The sequence below is a fragment of the Heterocephalus glaber genome, unplaced genomic scaffold (genome assembly GCF_053883595.1).
Source record: "Heterocephalus glaber isolate CG9 unplaced genomic scaffold, H.glaber_assembly_v1.0 deba00001463, whole genome shotgun sequence".
NCBI lineage: Eukaryota > Metazoa > Chordata > Mammalia > Rodentia > Bathyergidae > Heterocephalus > Heterocephalus glaber.
Window position 1 is genome coordinate 9,479,931 of NW_028258310.1, and position 21,699 is coordinate 9,501,629.

Genomic DNA, 21,699 nt, shown 5'->3' on the forward strand with positions numbered 1-21,699 from the left:
CACTGTGGTGGCAAAGAAACTTCTTCATGAATTAATTCCCAGACTCAGACTACCAGTGTCCATTAGATCTGACAATGGCCCCACCTTTGTAGCTTCTATAACTCAGTCAGTAGGGCACTGGGTACAAATTGGAAACTCCACTGTGCCTACTGACCTCAAAGCTCAGGGCAAGTGGAGCAGATGAATCAGACCCTAAAATCTACTCTGACTAAATGGATGTTGCAGACTGGTGTAGGGTGTGTCAGCTTGCTGCCTTTGGCTGTACTTAGAGTTAGATGCTCCCCTTATAAAGCAGGTTTTACTCCTTATGAAATTGTTTGGAAGACCCCCTCCCCTGGTCCCCAAGGTTAAAAGTGAGGTACTAGAAGAATTTTCTAACCAGTCCCTGTTAAAGTATCTCCAGTATCTCCAACAGGTACAGAAAACTGTTCACTCCAGGTACAAGCTACTCAGCCCCTGCCCAGCTCTAAACCATGCCACCTGTTCCAGCCTAGGGATACTGTCTTCATCAAGGCCTTTTGGAGTGAAAGACTGACTCTAGCCTGGAAGGGACCCTACACAGTCATCCTCATGATGCCCTCAGCTCTCAAGGTTGACAGAATCTTGACATTGATTCACCATTCTCATGTCAAGCAGGCAAAACATTGGACTGCTGAGCCAGGACCTGATCCTTTAAAGCTGAGGCTAATCCAATCATGATTATGACACTTGCCCTTATTATCTTTGGGCTGACAAGGCTGAGCTCTGGGGATATGCAACAAGGAGAGTTGCACTCCTTTCTCCTCACCTCCTTTAGCTTGGGAGAAATTCTAGGTAACATCACTTTGGGTACCATCAACCCCCAGAAACCTCTCAGGTTGCCTGAGGTCGATCTCTGTAAATTAGTTAGAAGAGATTGGGGAAGCTACTACTATCAGCTCAGAAACCTGGGAAGCTGTGATTTTTATACATGTCCAGGAATCAATCCATTTAGACAGCAGGGTTGTAGGTCCCCAAATGACTTCTGCTGCCCTAACTAGGGCTGTGTAAAGATTGCCTCCTATAGTGGGGGAGCAAACATTACTAATGATATCATAGTTTGGAAACATGGGTGTTGAGTCACGATTCTGATTCAAAGGCCCCAGGACTCTAAATGGGCCACAGGATGGAACTGGGCTTTCCACTTCTGGCTCCCTTGAGGACTAATTCCTGACCCAGGGGAAATCATTACCTTTCAAACCGGGTGCTAAGCCAAGCACCAAGACAGCCAATAGGACCCTTAATGAAGATGAAGGACCCTTTACTTGAGCCTCACCCTGTTGTACCTCCTTCAAAGTGTTCACTCTTAGCTACCAATAGAGCAGACCCTGCACATGTACTGCCTCCCTCCCTTTTCTCCATGTTGGGAGCCATCCATACTATGTTAAACCTGACTCAACCAGACCTGGCTCAGGACTGTTGGCTCTCTCTAAAAGCAAAGCCTCCTTATTATGTGGGTGTGGGAGTCTTGGGCTCAATCAAAGCCTCAACTACTGCCTTAGCATGACTCTGGAGACCTTGAAGGGTTATTTTCCCCCCAATGGCACTTGGCTAGCTTGTACCTCAGGACTCACTAGGTGTGCCAGAATTCCTGAGGGAGATACTAGACCTGAAGTCTTGTGCATCTTAGTGCAAGTTCTTCCTCAAGTTTATGTGTAAGTAGGACCACAGGGATGGGATTTCATAGCACCCCCCAGGACTACCATACAGACAGAAGCAAGCAGCCCCTATAGTCATTCCAATTTTGGGGGGCTTGGGGGTAGCTGGCTCAGGAGCACTTGAAACTGCCTCATTGGCTAGAGGAGAACTTGGACTCTCAGCTTTGGCAGAACAGGTAGACACTGACCTAGGAAGCCTGCAATATGCTGTTGAGACTCTGCACTCCCAAGTAGAGTCACTAGCTGAGATTGTCCTCCAGAATTGAAAGGGTCTTGATCTAGTACTCTTGTCACAAGGACAATTATGTGCTGCTTAGGGGAGGCATGTTGTTTCTAGGCTAACAAGTCTAGTGTAATCCATGATACCCTTCAAAAGGTCAAGGAAAATCTAGATAGATGCCAGAAGAAGAAATAAAGTAAAAACTCATGGTATCATAACCTGTTCAATTGGAGCCCTTGGGTAACTACCCTTATCACTGGATTGGCTGGTCCCCTCATCCGGCTTTTTTGTGGGTTCTGGATTGGCCCCTGTATTCTTAACTGTATAATCAACTTTGTGAAACAGCATGTAGCCTCTGTTAAGCTGATGTATATGAGATCCTACTACAATCCCTTGTATAACCCCCTGCCCAATTGAGAGGCTTTCATTGAGTCAACACTTTGACATCATGCTTAGAGGAGTTGGGAATGTGATAGCCAACCTGACTCCATCTTGTGCCTCTATGCCATTTTGTACCTGTGCTGGAACAAAGTGCTTGCACATGAACAAAGCACCCAAAACCCCCACATCCTGCTTGGCGGTAAACTCACTACAGTTTCAGGATGTTTTGTAGCTCACCTAGTGTGTGTGAAACTTCCTTGTACCCCCCCACACACACACTAACCTGGCATGATTGTGCTTCTGTAATATTTCACTTGCTCTCCCCTGACTGCTCCCCAAATAAAAGCATGATTCAAAAGGAGAAATCAACTGCTTCCTATTGCTAAGGAACCTTACTAGGATGCTAGGCCCCCTTAGCCATCAGCTATAATAAATGGGCATGAATTTGCCACAGTGTGGTGCATCTCCATTGTCCAAATTCACTCATCCACATTATTATCTCAGAATTTCAGCTAAGGGCCCCAACCAGGACACTAGCCACTACTAAACACACCCCAAATACATCATTGTTAGGGGACTTATTAGGACATAGGAGAACCACCTGCTCTACCATCACTCCACATAACCTCTAGCCTTTACATGCAGATCAAAATTTGGGTTAAATAATATGTAGACAATCCAATATCTTGGCCTAAAAGCACAATACTATAGGTTTTCCCTTCCTCTACCCATTTGGTAAAAGCAAACAAGCCATCCAAATGAGTGAGTTCCAAAAAAGTTCTGGGAGTACCTACCAAGATGACTATCATCCACTCACCTAGTGTTAAATGTTTGCCACCACAATGGCTTGCTCTGTTTTTATTGGTTATGGGAAATGAATTAGGAAAAGCACAAGACTATGAGAGCAGACAGGTATGGAACAGCCTGTCCTCCCATAATTTGGTTCAGCATGGTGCAAAGAGACCTAAAGAGATAGTTGGGCTTTAGCTATTCTTCTAGAAATCTATCATGCAGGGCCACAGTGAACCCACAAGGCATGAAAAACAAGACTCATCACTGACCATAGGAGTCGTCCAAAACAACCTCTCCCATGTCAAGGAATTGGGCCATGAGGAGGTTCCATTTTGTTTCCCCAGAAAAATTCTACCCATGCTCTTGGTGAGATGTCAACTTTTGGATATCTGCTACCAATGCATGCTGGAGCCAGACTATACTAGTTCATGAGAGCTGACTGCTAAATTTTCCAACCAGGCGTCAGAAATAGGCATAATTAAAACTTAAGTTCCACAAACTTGTGTTAATGGCAATAGTAATAAATGATTGAGTCATCCTCACTTATTAATTTATTTTACTGCATTTTATTGTTATATATTTTCTAAGGTTATTTGCATCTATTCCACCTGTTCAGTAGAAATATGTAAGGGTAAACTATTAGAAAAGTTCTGGGTTCAATGACCTCACACTGGCAGTTTGAAAGTAGCCATGGTGGTGAGTATTTATAGATATTGGTATATGCTACAAATCATGTCTTCCTGTTTCATTTTATTGAATATCCATACGAGTAGTCAACCAGCAACTATATGTTGAATAACTGATTTCTGTTGTTGTTTTTGTCTTGTGTTTTGTTTTTTTGTTTCGTTTTGTTATTGTGGTGGTACTGGGGATTGAACCCAGGCCCTTCACAGTGATCTACATCCCTACCCACTCCTCTCATTTTTTGAGACAAGTCCTCCTTAAGTTGTCCATCCTTATCTCTAACTTGCAATCCTCTTACCTCAACCTTCCAAGTAGCTGGAATTATAGCCACATAATATTAAGAAATAAAGATTTATTGGAATGCATCCATGCCCATTCATTTACATACTGCCTATATCTATTCTTGCTACAATGACAGAACTGAATATTTGTAACAGAGCACATAAAGCACAAAATACTTACTACCTGACCCTTACAGAAAAAAATGTGTCAACCTCTGGTCTAAATATGAGATAATAAATGTTAGCAATGCAGGGCTGGGGATTTAGCTCTGTGGCACTGTGCCTGCCTCACAAGCCCAAGGTCCTGAGTTCAATCCCCAGTACTGCAAAAAAAAAAAAATGTTAGCAATCCAGATTAAATGTTACATGTTTACAAATTATATATTTCTTATGACTAGCACTAAAAATTGATAAAATAATCTTTCTAGTCTTTAAAAGCATTTTATCCAGTTCAGGAAAGAATTCATTCATGTGACTGATGAATGAGTAAAGTTCCAAAATACATCTCCATTGCTTCACTTCTGTCTTGTTAACATAAATCAAAATGTCAGCCAACCTTCATACTAGAACTATACTCATTCTTCAGCTCTAAATGTAAGTTGGCAACAGATAGGGGTTTGACAAAAACCCACTAATACATCTTGTGAGAATCACTTAACCAAATGAAATTTACAGCAAAGAGATCTGTATATTTTATTATTCTCTATGTCAACAAAATTAAAATAAATAAGTTATCAAATAATAATATAATTGTATTTTTCCAGAGATTATAATGCACACACTGCTTTTCAGACCAGTTGTTTCTAAACCTTTGCAGCACACACACCATAAGGAGCTAGCAAATGAGGCCCAACCAACTCAAAAAAAAAAAGAAACAACAGTAACACCAGTTGGGTGAAAAGATTTTGGGCCCCTTTGACTCCATCCTTCTGCCCTGGCTTCTACATACAATGAAGCCAGACCAAGAAGAAGAAGAAAGAGGTATTTCAGAGCTATGACAGTACCCCAGTCTCTAATGCAGAAACCTTGGGCCATGGAAAATATCACATAGGATAAGCTTACAGTTTTCACAAGGCTTAAATTGGCATATACTAGATTTTTCAAACACTGAAAACAATCAAATGCTGTGAATTTGCCCAAGATATTGTAAAAAGAAATGTAAGATTAGAAAGAATATATATCAACACAGAAGTGAGAGAAAAATAAAGCTACTTACCCCTATCCTCAAGACACACCAAGTTCAGGCTGTTCAATGAACCAACTTTGTAAGTCTAAAAAGAAATAACCATTGATTCCAGGAAAATTTGAGAATTTATATTATCACACTATAATTTGTTATCTAGGGTATTTTACTTTAGTATTTGTCCCATTGGCAACTGGCTAGTGAAAGAATGTAACAAATAAGCAAATAAAGATTTCCAAGGCACCTATGCCTCCGTCATCTCCATTTTTACTTTCCAGAAGCCAAATTTAGTTCTCACTTTGATGTGGGCCTATTGTCATTAAAATCATGTTTCTTATACCACACCTTGGCTTCCCCAGACATTCCTTGGGATCTCAAATTGATTCTGAGGCTTCCCACTTTTACATTTAAGGATAACCCAAATCCCTCAATCTCTCTAGTATATTTGCTCTTCTCAATAGATGCTAACTTGGTGCACCTTCAAATTTATTGCCTCATAGTAAGTAAATATAAAGAGTATCCTGTCCCTCAAATTCACCTTTTTATATACTCATAAGCTTTTCTAAAATTATTCTTCAAATGGAAATGTTGCTACTGCCCATTTTAGCTCCTCCAAATTTGTTGTAGTCTGATAAACTACAAAAACAAGAAACCAAGAGCAAAACTTATGCACCTAATAATTTGAGGTTTATTAAACATGTGTAACAAATTTTATATAAACATTTGCTTACTTAAAATTTTTTCCTCTTAGCCAATGACCTAGTCTTTTACTAGAGGAAGATAAGTAGCAAATGAGCCAGCAAATGAGACCAGAGACCAAGAAGTACCAAGCCAGGACCATGTGCCTGGAACCTGAGAGGTAGTATTTGCTCTGAATAACAGCACACAGACAATCATAGATCTTTTCACTAAACAAAAGCTGAGAGAAGGAGATACATTCTTTCCCTTTAAGGAGATTTCAATCTCAGTAAGCTTTTCCAAACAAAAATATGTTGTGGATCTATAAATATTTTAAATTTTCTATCACCATTCCCAGAAATGAGAGAGAAGTTACTGGGAAAGCAGACAGAGAAACTGAACTTTAACTGCTACCATCAATTCTGTGCAGGTCTGAGACAATGATATTGTCCTCCTGACACATGAAAAGTCTATTTGAAAAAAAAGGAGTCCTTATAAAATGAAAGCAACATGAAATGTTAGAAATTACTGTTTGATAGAAAGATGTGGATTCAAATTCTATTTTTATCTCCCTTAAATAGCATTCTTTGGTAGCTTGTTAATGTTTTCAGAGACTATAATAATATCTCTCAAGTAAAATTATGATGAATATTAAATAAAATACTGTCTGTAAAGCACATAAGACTCCATACAAGGCACTTAACAGATACCAAACAAATAGGCTTGATTTTGAGTAGCCCTGAATAATTTTTTGTGATTTCCCCTCTCTGTGACTAATTTTTGTTGTTTGTAAAATTGGTATATTAATATTCTCATGCTTTTCTGGGTAATAAACTATGTAATATGAACACAATGGCTAGTATAATAATGAGTATATAAAAGTATTTGGTAGATATGTTCTTCCCCTGATAAATCAGTTTTTTTCAAAATGGTATTCTGATAAATGTAATATGAATTACATAGAGAAAATGGAGCTAAAAGATCAAAAATTGCCTAGGAAATGCATTTTATTTTCTGATAACCTGGGTAAACCCAAAGAAAGGACCCTAATAATCCTGAAGTTTGATCCTTAGGAGTCTAAAGCTCACTCTTCTGACCATCAAAGGTCTACTGGAGAAATTCTGCAAAGAACTGATGATCAAAGAGTAATCACAGTATCAATTGAATTAATAGCCAGTCCAGCACCTGGGCATATTGGGCTGAGAGTAAAGTTTAAGACTTGGGACACGATTATTAACTCCCTCAGCTGTGTCCCACCATCTGTCCTTGGCTGGTTGAGTTCTTTCTCCCTGAAGTGCTTTTCACTCCATCTTTTAGTCTGCTGGTTCCTTGCCATGCCTCACACGTGACTCCCTTCAGAGATTATTCCAAAGTAAGGGCATCTTTGTAAAATGCAATTGCAGACACCTGCCTTTAGGAAACATCGGACTGCCCTGATTTGAGGACCGGACTCAATCACTACCTACTGTAACGCGCTCACTCTCAGCACACTTAACTAAAAAATGTGACAGCAGTGAAGGAAAAACTCCTGGGATCTACACCTGGCAAACTGTGTACTTCAATTATAAAACCTCTCTAGCCTGCTGGGAACCTGATCCTGAGAAAGAAGTAAAATTCTGACCTGGTGACCACATCCGGTTCTCCAAAGCCAAAGTACAATGTCTCAGGAAGGCAATTATGGGAGGTGGACAGTATCCAGTTGTGAGGAGAGTGAGGATGAAAAGCCCAAACCAGACAAGCCCTCTAACTCTTCCATCCCCTGTGCTGGGCAGGGAGCAGCGAAAGAGCGGAGCTACACCTGCTCCGAGGCTCAGAAGGCTCCACACAGGAGGCAGATCTCACCAGTGAAATTCAGCAAAGCAGATTCGGTTTCACCTGTCAATAATCAGAGAAGTAGTTCCCAGGAAGACCTCAGCTGGGGTCTCTCCAGCAGTGATGTTGAGCGCGAACCGGAAATGCAGCAAACTCAGGCTGAGCACGTGGTGGTCAAAGAGGAAAACGATATCCCCTCTCCCAAAGATGGTGCTGCTCAAAGAACTGGAAATCATGGCCCCCCTGTCAGCCACAGGCTCAAAGAGGAGGAAGACGAGTATGAGATGTCAGGGGAAGGCTAGGACATTTGGGACTTGTTGGATAAAGGGAACCCCTTCCAGTTCTACCTCACTAGAGTCTCAGGAATTAAGCTGTAATATAACTCCAAAGCCCTCCATATCAAAGATATTTTACCTCCTCTATTTGCCACACTTGTTTCCTGAGCTCAGTTTAACTACTGCTTTGATGTGGACTGGCTTGTAAAACAGTATCCACCAGAATTCAGAAAGAAACCAATCCTGCTTGTACAATGCGATAAACAAGAAGCTAGGGCCCATTTGAATGCCCAAGCAAAGCCTTATGCCAACATTTCCCTGTGCCAGGCAAAGTTGGATATTGCATTTGGAACATACCACACTAAAATGATGAAACTACTGTGTGAAGAAGGCCTACGGGTCATCATCCACACCTCCAACATCATCAGTGAAGACTGGCACCAGAAAACCCAAAGAATATGGTTGAGCCCCTTGTACCCTTGAATTGACCATGGAACTCAAGGATCTGGAGAATCAAAAACACATTTTAAAGCTTATCTCATCAGTTACTTGATGGCTTATAATGCTCCTCCTCTGCAGGAATGAATAGATACCATCTGGGAGCATGATCTCTCTGAAACAAATGTTTACCTTATTGGCTCAACCCCTGGACATTTTCAGTGGAGTCAAAAAGATAACTGGGGACATTTTAGGCTTAGAAAGCTTCTGAAAGAACATGGCACATCTATACCTAAAGCCAAATGCTGGCCCCTAGTGGGTCAATTCTCAAGCACTGGCTCACTGAGGGCTGATGAATCAAAATGGTTATGTTCAGGGCTGGGGATTTAGCTCAGTGGTTTCACTGCTTTCTGCACAAGCTCAAGGACCGGAGTTCAATCCCCAGCACCAAAACAAAACAAAAAAAAAATGGTTATGTTCAGAGTTTAAGGAGAACCTGCTGACACTGGGAGTAGAAAACAAAACCCCAGGGAAAAGCTCTATTCCTCTTCATTTGATCTACCCTTCTGTGGAAAATGTGCACACCAGCTTAGAAGGATATCCAGCCAGGGGCTCTCTTCCCTATAGCATCTAGACAGCTGAGAAACAGAATTGGCTACATTCCTACTTTCACAAGTGGTCAGCCAAGACGTCCAGCCATAGCAATGCCATGCCACACATCAAGACTTACATGAGGCTTTCTCCAAACTTTAGCAGAATCGCCTGATTCCTTGTACAAGTGCAAATCTGTCCAAGGCTGCGTGGAGTGCTGGAGAAGAACTGCACCCAGCTGATGATCCGCTCCTATGAGTTCGGGGTCCTTTTCCTCCCTTCAGCATTTGGCCTGGCCAGCTTCAAGGTGAAGCAGAAATTCTCCTCTGGCAGCCAGGAGCTTGCATCCCCCTTCCCTGTGCCATACAATCTGCCTCCAGAACTATATGGAAGTAAAGACCGGCCATGGATTTGGAACATTCCTTATGTCAAAGCACTAGATAGACACGGGAATATGTGGGTGCCCTCCTGAGATAAAGCCCTGTGAAATTGGAGCGTAAGATGTTGCTGAGCCTCAGACCCTGAATGTTCTTGTTTGTACCCAATGTTCACTTTCCTTAAAGTCTTACTTGTGCCTTTAAAAAAAAAAGAAAAGAATCAGGACACATTGATGCTCGTGACCCTTCCCAAATCTTGACACACTCTGGGCAAAGCAATCTGTAGAGCACACTGAAACTGCTTATTCATCCAGCTTCAAGAAAGACTTCCCTGCCACATGAGAGACCCCCTGAAGAACAGATCAGTTAGGAGAGTACAGCTAAGAGGTCAGAGGGTTTGGGGGACACAGTGCCTGAGGTCAAAGAGCCAGTTTGCCACCATGAGGGATATTGATCTCATCATTAGTAAAACTGCCTGGTTGATTAGCTTCCCCTCTCCTCCCTCCCTGGGAAAATAGGAACACTGGGGCAGAGAGTGGCTCTACCAACAATGAGAATGGAGCATGTCTCAGATCCTGGATATCCATTCAAATACCATCCTATGGTCCCAGAAAGGCTGGATATATTCTGCAATGGGATATGAAAAGCAAAGTAAGAAACTCCACTTTAAACTCCACACACAGGTTTATTTTTCTTTTCCATATTTTTCTAGGAATCAGTGAGACAAGAGAATGACTCCAAGGACAGGGCTATGTTTGAAAATAATGATACATGACACATTCTGAACAATTATTTGTATGATTTTCCCTTCCATGCCTACTTTTTCCCTCTCCCAGGCCCACACTTATAGAATCTTATAGGAAAAAAAACACTACAAAAATGTATTCAAGAAATAGAGATTCTTGTTGTTGGGTTTGTTTGGTTGGGGAGGGGGTCCTAAAAATATCGTGTATTCAAACAATTGAAATTTGGAAAGGAGAAAAATTCTGACTTGTCTCCAAACATGAACTCTCCTCCAAATAAGACTACCCCTGGTAGTTCCAGCCATTTCAATGTTCAGCTAAAAGACTCTTCCTTTCTCTGGCAAAGGATGTAAGGCTTCACATTTGAGTCTAAATTGCTCAATTCTTAAAATTCACAAACAAGAAAAATGTTTAGAAAAAATAAACTTCAGTCAGTCAACTCTGCAATCACAATCTTTCTCTCTCTGTCTCTCTCTCTGTCTCTCTCTCTGTCTCTCTCTCTCTCTCTCTCTCTCTCTCTCTCTCTCTCTCTCTCTCTCTCTCTCTCTCTCTCTCTCTCTTCTCTTCTCTTCTCTTCTCTTCTCTTCTCTGTCTCTTTCAGAAAAACCTTAAGTCCGGTGGGTGATTTAGCTCAGTGGTTCCACCACCTGCCTGCCTCACAAGCACAAGGTCCAGAGTTTGATCCCCAGTACCAAAAAAACAAAAAAGTGTTTTCAGAAAAACCTTAAGTCAACTGGGTAATGCTAGAAACATATAATTGTAGCCCGATCCAAATACAGTCTCATTATTAAAGGACTTCAATTAAACGACTGCCCCCTCATATACTGTTTTTCAGATATCTGTAGAATTTTCCAAACATCAAGGTTTTGCTTTGCCGCAGTATGGTTAGGTGAACTGCAAATTTTATTTATAGCTTTTTAATATAGAGGAGTCTCTCACCTGATCAGAGAAACTGATAGTGTACCATGTTTCTGAAGCCTCCCAAAATATGTCCTATCACTTTTGATGTTACCTAAAATTCTTAGACTCTGTTTGCTGAGCAGCATAAAATCAAATTTAGCCTTGCTTACATTCTAAGGAATCAGGAAGAACATCAACCCACCAACTCATGACATTCAGAGATAATGTGCTCAGGCAGACCTTGCTATCAGGCCTGAGTCTACTCTCGAGGACTTTCATCTGCAGTGTTGACCAAAATGTCATATACTTCAGCCTCAACTTTCCTGCCTGCTCTTCTAGTGCCTTTCCTGGAAGAGGTGGAACCAAAGGGAATTGCTATGATTTAGATCTAAAATGTTCTGCAAAGGTCTCATGTATTCAGATGTTAGGCTTTTGAATGGTGATTGGATCATGGATGTGCTGAACTCATCAGTGGATTAACCTATCACTGAATGTGCTGTTAGGAGGTAGAACCTGATTGGAAGAGGTAGGTCACTGGGGGTGTGCCTTTGAAAAACATATTTCTCCCTCTGTCTCTTTTGCTTTCTCTCTGCTTCTGGCTGCCATGAGAAGCCTCTGAAATGATAGGCCAAAATAAATCTCAGCTCCTTTAAGTTGTGAGTGTCAATTATTTCATTCCAGCAGTGGGGAAACTGACTAACACAGAAATGCTCCCTCCATTCTCATTCTCCATGTGTCTATTGGGTGCTGTTGTAAAGGGGCTGAACTGTGGAAATCTCACTACCTTTGCCCTCTAGACTCCTGGTATTGTCCTCCTACACTGAATTACGAATCACTAGGGCTAAGATGGATAAGTTCTCATGGACAATTCCAAATTCCTATTTTAGGCAGAGGGCAAAACTGCTATATATCAGTGCCTTTTGGAGATTTAATTATTAATTCTTCCAGTTACTATCTTAGGCATGATAAAGAGAGACAATTTGTTCTGAATTCATCTAGAGAAAGTTCTTCATGAATGAATGATTTTAAGAACTCAGAGGAAAATAACAAAAAGCAAGAATGAAGGAACCTGATCAGCCTACTGCTAAATTATTTAGAATAGACATTATATGGTGCTCATAAAATGGGAAGCTCTGAGAACATCACTTATTTGTCCTTTGATCCAATTAAACTTGTGATCTAATGATAACTACACTGTTGCAAAAACAGAATAAAACACTTAATTCTCTATGCTTTAAACTTTTTAATATATAAATGGAAGAATAAAGTTAGCTTTTCAATCAATTTATCAAAGACATTATGCCTTCAAATTAAATATCAAGAGAAATTTTACATAAGTGATTACATTATATCTTTGAAATTAAAATGGAGATCAGCGCCAGAATACTTAATAGTATATTCCTGTTCCAGTGTTAAACTTTTCATTTACAATATATATTTTTGCAGAGTAAAACAATAAGACAAAATGTTATGGATCCCTCCTCAGGGTGAAGGCTACATAGAGATTCATTATTCTATTTTGTGTTTTAAAGAAAATACCTTCTTCTTATAAGACAGGGATGTGTCAGCCTCTTCACTTTAATTCTTAACAGATGCATCCTCAGTCTCTCTCTAAAAGCATTCTTTTTCCTGAAACATCTGAGCATCACCTCCAAAGAATGGTAAATGCTCTGAGCTGTGTCTCATCTCCCTCTGTCTCATCCAGCAACAACCCTCCTGCTTCTGACAGTTTCGAAGGGCAAACAGGCTCAGCAATCACCAGAGCTGTACTCTAAGTTCGACGTTTTACCAATCCATTATGTGAAATGGATGTTAGCCATCCAGCTATTAGGAAAGACAGGCCCTTCCCCCATCCTTGTTCAGACACTACAGAAAGAAATGCAGAAATGATTTTTGCTGGTTTTAAAGGAGTTTGAGGCATGGCTCTTTTGTCAGCTAGGACAACATGATCCCACAAAAGAGTCAAATTTTGCCTCAAGAACCTGTAGATCATTTCTTTCTCCAATTTAAACTTACATAATAGTATGCACTAAGCCCCAGAATCCCCAGATTGAATCAACCCTTTCTTCCTTATAATTTCCTGCTTTATCTTACTTTTCAGTGTTATAGATTCATACTTATGTCTCATTTCTCCCTTTGCATTATGAATTCTAGAGTGCAAGATGCCACCCTGTGTCTTTGATTTCCCTACACCAGGTAGCACCAGATCCTACAATCAAAAAGCTCTAGACCTGGCTATTCCACCTTGCTTGCGGGAGTCTACAGGCTGCAGGCTACATGAGAACACTGGGAGACCTTCAAGCTATGCAATGGAGGCAGTGACCTTTGAGAATGTGGCTGTGAACTTCACTGCAGAGGAGTGGGCTTTGCTGGATCCATCCCAAAAGAAGCTCTACAAAGATGTGATGTGGAAAACCTTTAGTAATGTGTCTGTAAGTGAAATGAGATGACCAGCAAATTGAAGATGGGTACAAAAGTTCCAGGAGAAATCTAAGAAGAAAAGAGGTAGACAAATGGTGTCAACCTGAAGATATGGTGTTTTGTTCTCCAGATGGTAATGTGTGCATGAAAACAGTTGGTGCAAAACCAAGTGAAAGCTTTGTCTATAGAAGACACCTGATTTGTCACTCATCAGAAAATGTGCCCATTATAGCTAACCCTGGTCTCAAATCATATGAGTATCAGAGCTTTCAAGAGAAGCTACCTAACTGTAGCAAACATGGGGAAGGTTGCAGTGAATTCCAGTCCTTTCAGAAGCATGCTAAAAGAACTCCTGGAGAGAAAGTCTGTGACTATTAGCAGTGTGGAACATCCTTCTCTGATGGCACTGAAGGAACTAACATAGAAGAGAAGCCTTTTGAATATAAGCAAGATGTGCAAGCTGTTAGTGTATTGAACTATGTTGAAATCTGAGAAAGACATCAAAGTAGAGTGGACCCATATGTATGTATAGAAAGTGGAAAGGGATTTTATTCTCACCATGATGTTCAAATACATGAAAGTGCTTACACTGGAGAAAAACTCTATGTATATAAGTACAGTGGGAAATCCTTAACTAATAGCTCTTCATTTTATAAATTTAAAAGGGGAGAAACTGAGGAGAAGCACTATGTATGTAAGCATTAGGAGAAAGCTTCAGCACACTATTTACTTGTCAAAATCATGAAATAATTCACACCAGGGAAAACCCTATGTATGTAAGCAATGTGGCAAAGCTTTTGGCACAAAATTTAATTGTGAAAATCACACTGGTGAGAAACCCTATGTATGTGATCAATGTGGGAAAGCTTTCAGCAGACATAGTCATTTCCAAATACACATAAGAATTCATACTGGGGAGAAACCCTATGTATGTAAGCAATGTGAGAAAGGATTTAGTTCACACAGTCATTGTAAGAGACATGAAAGGACTCATGCTGGAGAGAAACTCTATGTATGTAAGCATTGTGGGAAAGCTATTAGCCCACAATTTAGTTGTCAAAATCATGAAAGAATTCACACTGGAGAGAAACCTTATGTCTGTAAACAATGTGGGAAAGCATTTATTACACACAGTCATTGTAAAATACATGAAAAAACCCACACTGGGAAGAAGCCCTATGTATGTAAGCATTATGGGAAAGCTTTTAACACACATAGTAGTCATCAAATACATGAAAGAATTCACACTGAGAAGAACCCCTATGTATGTAAGAAATGTGGGGAAACTTTTAGCACATATAGTCACTGCAAAAGACATGAAAAAACTCACACTGGTGAGAAATCCTAGGTATGTGATCAATGCAGGAAAACTTTCATCAGACAGTCATTTTCAAATACATACAAGAACTCACACCAGGGAGAAACCCTATGTATGTAAGCAATGTGGGAAAGCATTTATTATACACAGTCATTGTAAAATACATGAAATAACTCACACTGGGGAGAAACCCTATGTATGTAAGTATTGCAAGAAAGCTTTCAGTGCATAATGTAATAATCACAATCATGAAAAAATTCACACTGGGGAGAAACCCTATGTATGTTATCAATGTAGGAAAGCTTTCAGCAGACACAGTCATTGTAAAATACATGAAAGAACACACATTGGGGAGAAACTCTACATATGTAAACAATGCAAGAAAGGATTCATCTCCAAAGATAGCTGTAAAAGAAATGAAATGACTCACACTGGGAAGAAGCCCTACACAACTTATTTGGGATAGCTTTCCCCACCCAAAGTAGTCATCAAAATCTTGAAAGAACTCACATTGCTGAAAAACTGTATGTATGTAAGTGACATGGGAAAGTGTTCAACACATAAAAATTGGAAAACACCTGAAAAACTGCACTGAGGAGAAATTCTATTTACATAAGCAATATTGGAATGCATTCTTTATACACTGATGCCATCAATTACATGAAAACAATTACACTGAACAATATATAGCAATCACCCTAAGCAATGTGTAGAAGATTTCAGTTATTCCAGTAGGCATCATATATACTACAAAGTAAAAGGAAATTAGGTGTGAATATATAAAATGCCTTACACTAACATGAATGGACTCACAGTGGAAAAATCCAGTTTCTTTAAGCAATGTAAAAAAAAATCTTTTGGTATACTAAGGTATAATTACATATATGAAAGAATTCATAGTTAACCAGCATTTGAACTTATGTGAGCAATGTGGGAGATGTTTTATTTATCTCAATACATTCCACTACATAAAATAATTCACATGGGAGCAAAGCTATATGTATGTAATCAAATGTGAGAAACCACACAATTCTTCCATTTACCTTGGAATACATTAAGGGACTCACACTAAAGGAAACCCTATGTGGATAAGGTCAGATAGAATTTTGTGATTCCTATCATCTCAGAAAATGTACAGAAACACTCAATGAGAGTTAGTATAAATACAGAATGTGAGAAGTTTTCATTTTTAGATGTCCTTTCATGAAAACATGGCACTGCATAGCGCAGAAAGTGGTATCAATGTATATTTCTTGGGGACATCTGTAACTATTTTGATGTTATTTATATTACAAATAAACACAATACTGTGAGAAAACAATTAATAAAAGTGTTGCACAAAAGTCTTGAGTTATCCTACATGTAAGAATGCATATTGGATCAAGTCCCTGTGAAAGTACAATGTCCATTATACCTCATAATTTCAAAACCTGAAAATTTCTCACATAGTTAAAAACCTATATAAGTAAGTCATATAAAAATATTATTATTTCCCCAGAAAATTCACAATCAGATGAGATATCTTAAATATAAACAGTAAACTCTCTCTTAAATTAGATACGTGGATTAAATAATGTAAGTTCACATGGAAGAATGAAAATTGTGCTCACATAATTCTTCATGTTCTTGTAAGCAATAGTATACAAGTTTAATATTGTATTTTAAACAAATTAAGTGATAACTTTTGAAAATTTATTTTGCACAGGTTAAATACACAGGTGAATTAAATTATGTTTCTTATATTCCAGTAGGCACAATATTTTTTTAAATTTTTCTGTACTGGTGATCAAACTAAGGACCTTATACTTGCAAGGCAGGCACAGTGCCACTGAGCTAAATCCCTGGCCCAGGCTCAATATTTTTGAAAGTTATTTTTTGTTCCCTTTGTTTTGTTTTTAATAATTATGGTATAACATCATCTTAAAATCAAATTTTTCTGTCATCTTCCCACTAACTTCTACTTAAAAGTTTGCCTCAGGTAACGAGGAGGTGAGCCTCTCTGGCCACCATGCCACCACCCCAGAGCATCAAGGAGATGAGCCAGGCAGGTGCCAGAATACACATATCCCCAGCGGTGCTGAGCCATTACCTGGATCCACACCACAGAGTTGTTGCAGGGCTCATAAAGGACACTGTTCTAAGCTTGAGAAGATAGGCTAGAAGTGAACAAAAGGGCCTCTCTGAGGCCCCTTGATGAAAATTAAAGCCCACTAGAAAAGTGAAGAAAATCTCTGTAATAAAGGCACACCAGACCACCTTAGTTGGGGGAGCAGAAGTTTGGACCAGAGCAGCACCCCTGCAAGCAGACCCCAGCCAGGGCTCCACCCCAACCCCAGAAGCTGGTGCACACCAGCCCAAGCCAAGGGTCTGCCTGGAAAAGAGCTGCACATGCACATAAGCAACAGCCAGATGTTTGCTTCAATACCATCAGTAAGTGTGTGAGACCTTAGCCAGAAGCTTCCTCACACAACAGGAACTGGGGTGCACAGCCCCCAGCCAGAGGTCCTCCCAGACAACAGCTATACAGAGGCCCTAACAAGTGGCACATGTAGATACCACCCCAAGTGTGCACAGGCCCCAGCCAGAAGCCCACCCAGACAACAGGTCAGCTCAGGGATCCAGAAGGCCACCTTTCTGAATTCAGGAATTAGTATACTGATGAGCAGCAGAAAAAAAGGCAGCTCTGTGGACTGCTGAGAATTGAAGACCACTGGGTGAGCAAAAAGTTGCCTCAACAAAGGCATAGCAGGTTGCATTTATTGAAATGAGAAGGCATGTGAACAAGTCTCAAAACCAGACTTCAAGATCACATAAGCCAACTCCAAAGGGCAATGAGATGGGACAATCTGATATTCCACCACCTGGACTCCCTGAACTGCCAACAAAAGAGGATCTGGAAAAAATGTTGAAATCAGAAATAATTTCTCAGATAACAGCAGAGATTGTCCCCATAGTGCAAGATATGATTAACAAATCTAGAGTGGACACAGATTTTTTTAAATTAGAGGAGCTGAGGAACATGAGGGAATCCGAACATAGAAAACAAATGGAATCCATAAAATAGATGGAAACAGATTTCCAGGAGATTAAAAACTCCATTGAAAGTTTATGCAGCAGAATGAGCCAATGTGAGGACAGAATTTCAGATATAGAAGATAAGATTGCAATTAGTGACCAGAAAAAGAAAAATTGCTTTAAAATAGTAAGGCACCACAAGAAATCAATCCAGCAGGTGCTAGACAATGCAAAGAAGATTAATATAAGACTGATCAGAGTCAAAGAAGAAACAGGAGAGAGTGCAGACAACATAAAAATCTCTTCACAGAAGTGATGGCAGAAAACTACCCCAGCAGGGGAAAACAAATTGACATACAGATAAGGGAGGCATTATAGGACTCCAACTAGCCATGATCAAAAAAAAATCTACACATAGGAATATAATAGTTAAGATTCCAGAAACCCAACAGAAGAAAACAATTCTGCAAGCAGTTAGAGAAAAGAAACAAATCACATACAAAGGATAGCCCATCAGAATCACAGCAGACTTCTCAACACAAATGCATGAGACAAGAAGAGCTTGGAGTGATATATTTCAAGCCCTAAAGGAAAACAGCCTCCAACCCAGATTCATGTACCCTGCAACACTATCTTTCAAAACTGATGGAGAAATAAGATATTTTCATGACAAAGCACCTTAGGAACTTTATGAATACCAAGCCACCACTCCAAAAAATTTTAGACAATATCCTAGGAAAAGACAATGAGGATCACAACCCCAGGAAGCACAGCAGAGTGAATCCATTGGGCATGACAAAAAACTAAATGCAAGGGGGAGAATCCAACAAACAGAAAAAGTCATGACAATGACAAGCCAATATGTATCAGTTATAACTATCAATGTTAATGGTCTCAATTCACCAATCAAAAGAAATAGACTGGCAAAATGGGTCAAGAAGTAAAATCCAACAATATGCTGCATACAAGAAACACACTTAATTTAAAAAGAAATTCATAAACTGAAAGTTAAAGGGTGGAAAACAACACTCCATGCAACAGGAACCTGAAAAAAAGCAGAAGTAGCTATCCTCTTTGCAGATCAAGTGGATTTCAAACCAAAATCTGAAACACTTCTGGTCCCAAGAATTTCAGATAAAGGATAGTCAACTTGTATGTACAAATCTATTGTGAACATGTGTTTTCATTTCTCTTAAGTGAAAACTTATGAACATAACTGCTGGGTCTTAACAGTAATACAAGAAATTTCTACATTGTTTTCCAAAATGGTTTTATCATTTTACATTCACATTAGCAGTATTAGAAAGTTCTAAATGGTTCACAACTAAGCTAACATTTGTTCTTTTAAACTTTTAACTGAATCTCCCTAATAAGTGTATAATACAATCTTGTCATTGTACTGATAAGTATTTTTCTGATTATACTGTTGCACACCTTTTCTTGTGCTGTACTGGCTATTTATCATCTTCTTGTGTCTATTTTTTAGTTTGGTTGTCTTTAATGAGCTACAAGAGTTCTTTATATATTCTGGTCATAGGTTATATGTATTACAAATATGTTCCAGTTAACAACTAATTTTCATTTTCTTAATGATACCTTTTAAAGTTCTAAATTTTGATGGAATCTCATTTATCAATTTTTTTCTTTTATACATCATGTTTTTTGTATCCTAGGAAATTCTTACCTATCCTAAATTCATGAACATTTTCACTTATAATTTCTTCTTAAACTTTTATAGCTTTAGTCTTTCATATTTAGGTTCATAGATTCTTTCAAGTTGTTTTTATGTATGGAAATAGAGGGTTGAGGTTAAATTTTTACATATAGATACCATGTATTCTAGTACCATTTGTTGAAAACATTATCATTTCCTCTGCTCTTGTGTTGAGTTTATGTTCTATAAAATGTTAATGTTAAATAATCTTTCAAAACTCAGTGGACCGTATATGTGTGGTTCTATTTCTAGATTCTCCATTTTATTCCATTGAGCTCTATGTCTTTCCTTATGCCAACATTGCCTTGATTACTGTAGCTTTAGAGGAAGTCTTAAAATTAGGTAATAAATGTCTTCCAACATTGTTTCTTTTTTTTTTACTTTTCCAGGTACTTTCTGCTCCTACATAACTTTTAAATTTCAATATCTAATTCTTCATTTATAGCAAGTAAACATAGGCCTGAATTTTTATATATACCTTGTGTTTTCTAATCCTGATAAATTCAAATACAAGTTCTAGGGGTTCCTAGAGATTTCTTAGTATTTTCTCTGTAGATGATCATTTCATCTACATGTAAAGATTTTACTTCTACCTTGCCAACCCTATGCTATTTGTTTATTTTTATTGCCAGACTATTTTGGTTTGGGCCTATGTTTCAAGGTTTAATGGACAGATGAAGAGTAGGCATATCTGCTCTTATTCCCCACCTTAGGGAGAAAGCATTGTATCTTCTCCATTATATAAGGTATTTTTGCTGAAGTATGGAGTACATGGCTTATCTGATGAGAAGGTTCTGTTCTACTTCTAGTCTCCTGATAGCTTTTACCATGAACAGTTGTAGAATTTAGTCCAATACTTTTTCCTCCAACTAGTGACAGGAGCATATGGCTTTTTCCTTTCCTCTGTTAAAATGATCACTTATGGGGGTGGATCTTCCAATGCTGAGCCAACACTGCCTTCCTTATAATAAAACCACCTACTACATACTGCCAGATCTGACTTCTAATAGTTTGTTTTGTTAAACAAATTTTTATTTTTGTTCATCCTTTTCTCTTCTATTATCTTTATCCAGTTTTAGTATTAGCACAATGTTGATTTCCCAAAATGAGGGGTGACATGTTCCTTCTTTTTTCTGCTTTAAATGTTTGATATAATTCATCAGTTAAAATATATATGAGCCTGTTATTGTCATATAGGTAGGTTTTCAAGCTAGGAGTATACTTTTTTTAATAGATGCTATTAAAATTTTATATTTCCTCCAGCGTCAGTTTCATTAATTTGTCTTCTAAGGTACTTCATAGAAGTTGTCAAATTTATTTCAAAAAAGATTTTGTAATATGCTTTTTATATCCTTTTAAATTCTGTAAAATTTAAAAATAAATTCTGTAAAATTTGTGGTAATGTCCTTTAAATCTTGATATTGTAATTTTTAATGTATAATTGATGTTGTGTAATAGGAAGAAAAGGTCTAAAGAAGTAGGGGAAGTGGGAGGGGTAGGGGAAAGAAATGAAAGGAAAAGAAAAAATATGAGAAAAGGAAAATAATGGAAACAAAGTCTTTGTAAATAGGGAAGGGTGGAGGGGGTAAAGGGAGGGCAGGGGAATGGGGAAAAAATAAGAACCAACATATGTCATGTAAAGGTACAAGATACCAGTGATGAATGTAACTCTATTTTATACCTAAAATATACCAATAAACTTAATGGGAAAAAAAGAAAAAATAATAAATAAAAGTTTATCTCATATTATCAGTCTTTCCATTGTTGTAACAAGAGGTTTGTTGTTGTTGTTGTTGTTGTTTTGCTTAAATTCTTTTATTGGTAAACAGGAGTTTTTAATTGGATTTTATATTATACTTATAATGCATAGTTAAAGAAAATTCTATGTATGTTTACATAGAGTTTAAATGCTTTCAAACAACTTACAGACTAAGAAATTTCATGTTTTCTATATTCTGAGGTATCTGTATATATCCCAACATAATTAGAGATTGAAGTAAAAGCTTGGATTGTAACTTGTTCAGTGAATATTCTGCCAAACAAACAATCATTTCTAATAAATTTTAACTTAATAAACCAAAAAAACTCTATTCTTCTAGCCATGTCCTAATGACTAAAGTTTTGTACTAAAATGAAAATAAAGCACAGGAAAACTTTAGCTAATATATTAAAATATGTGCTCTATAATGAAGTTGATGTG

At 38.5% G+C, this 21,699-nt stretch overlaps 1 pseudogene; it reads left to right on the forward strand.

Annotated features, from left to right (window-relative positions):
- The first annotated feature begins 7,550 nt into the window (after positions 1-7,550).
- On the forward strand, positions 7,551-9,696 carry LOC101699597 (tyrosyl-DNA phosphodiesterase 1-like; annotated as a pseudogene).
- The last annotated feature ends 12,003 nt before the right edge of the window (positions 9,697-21,699 follow it).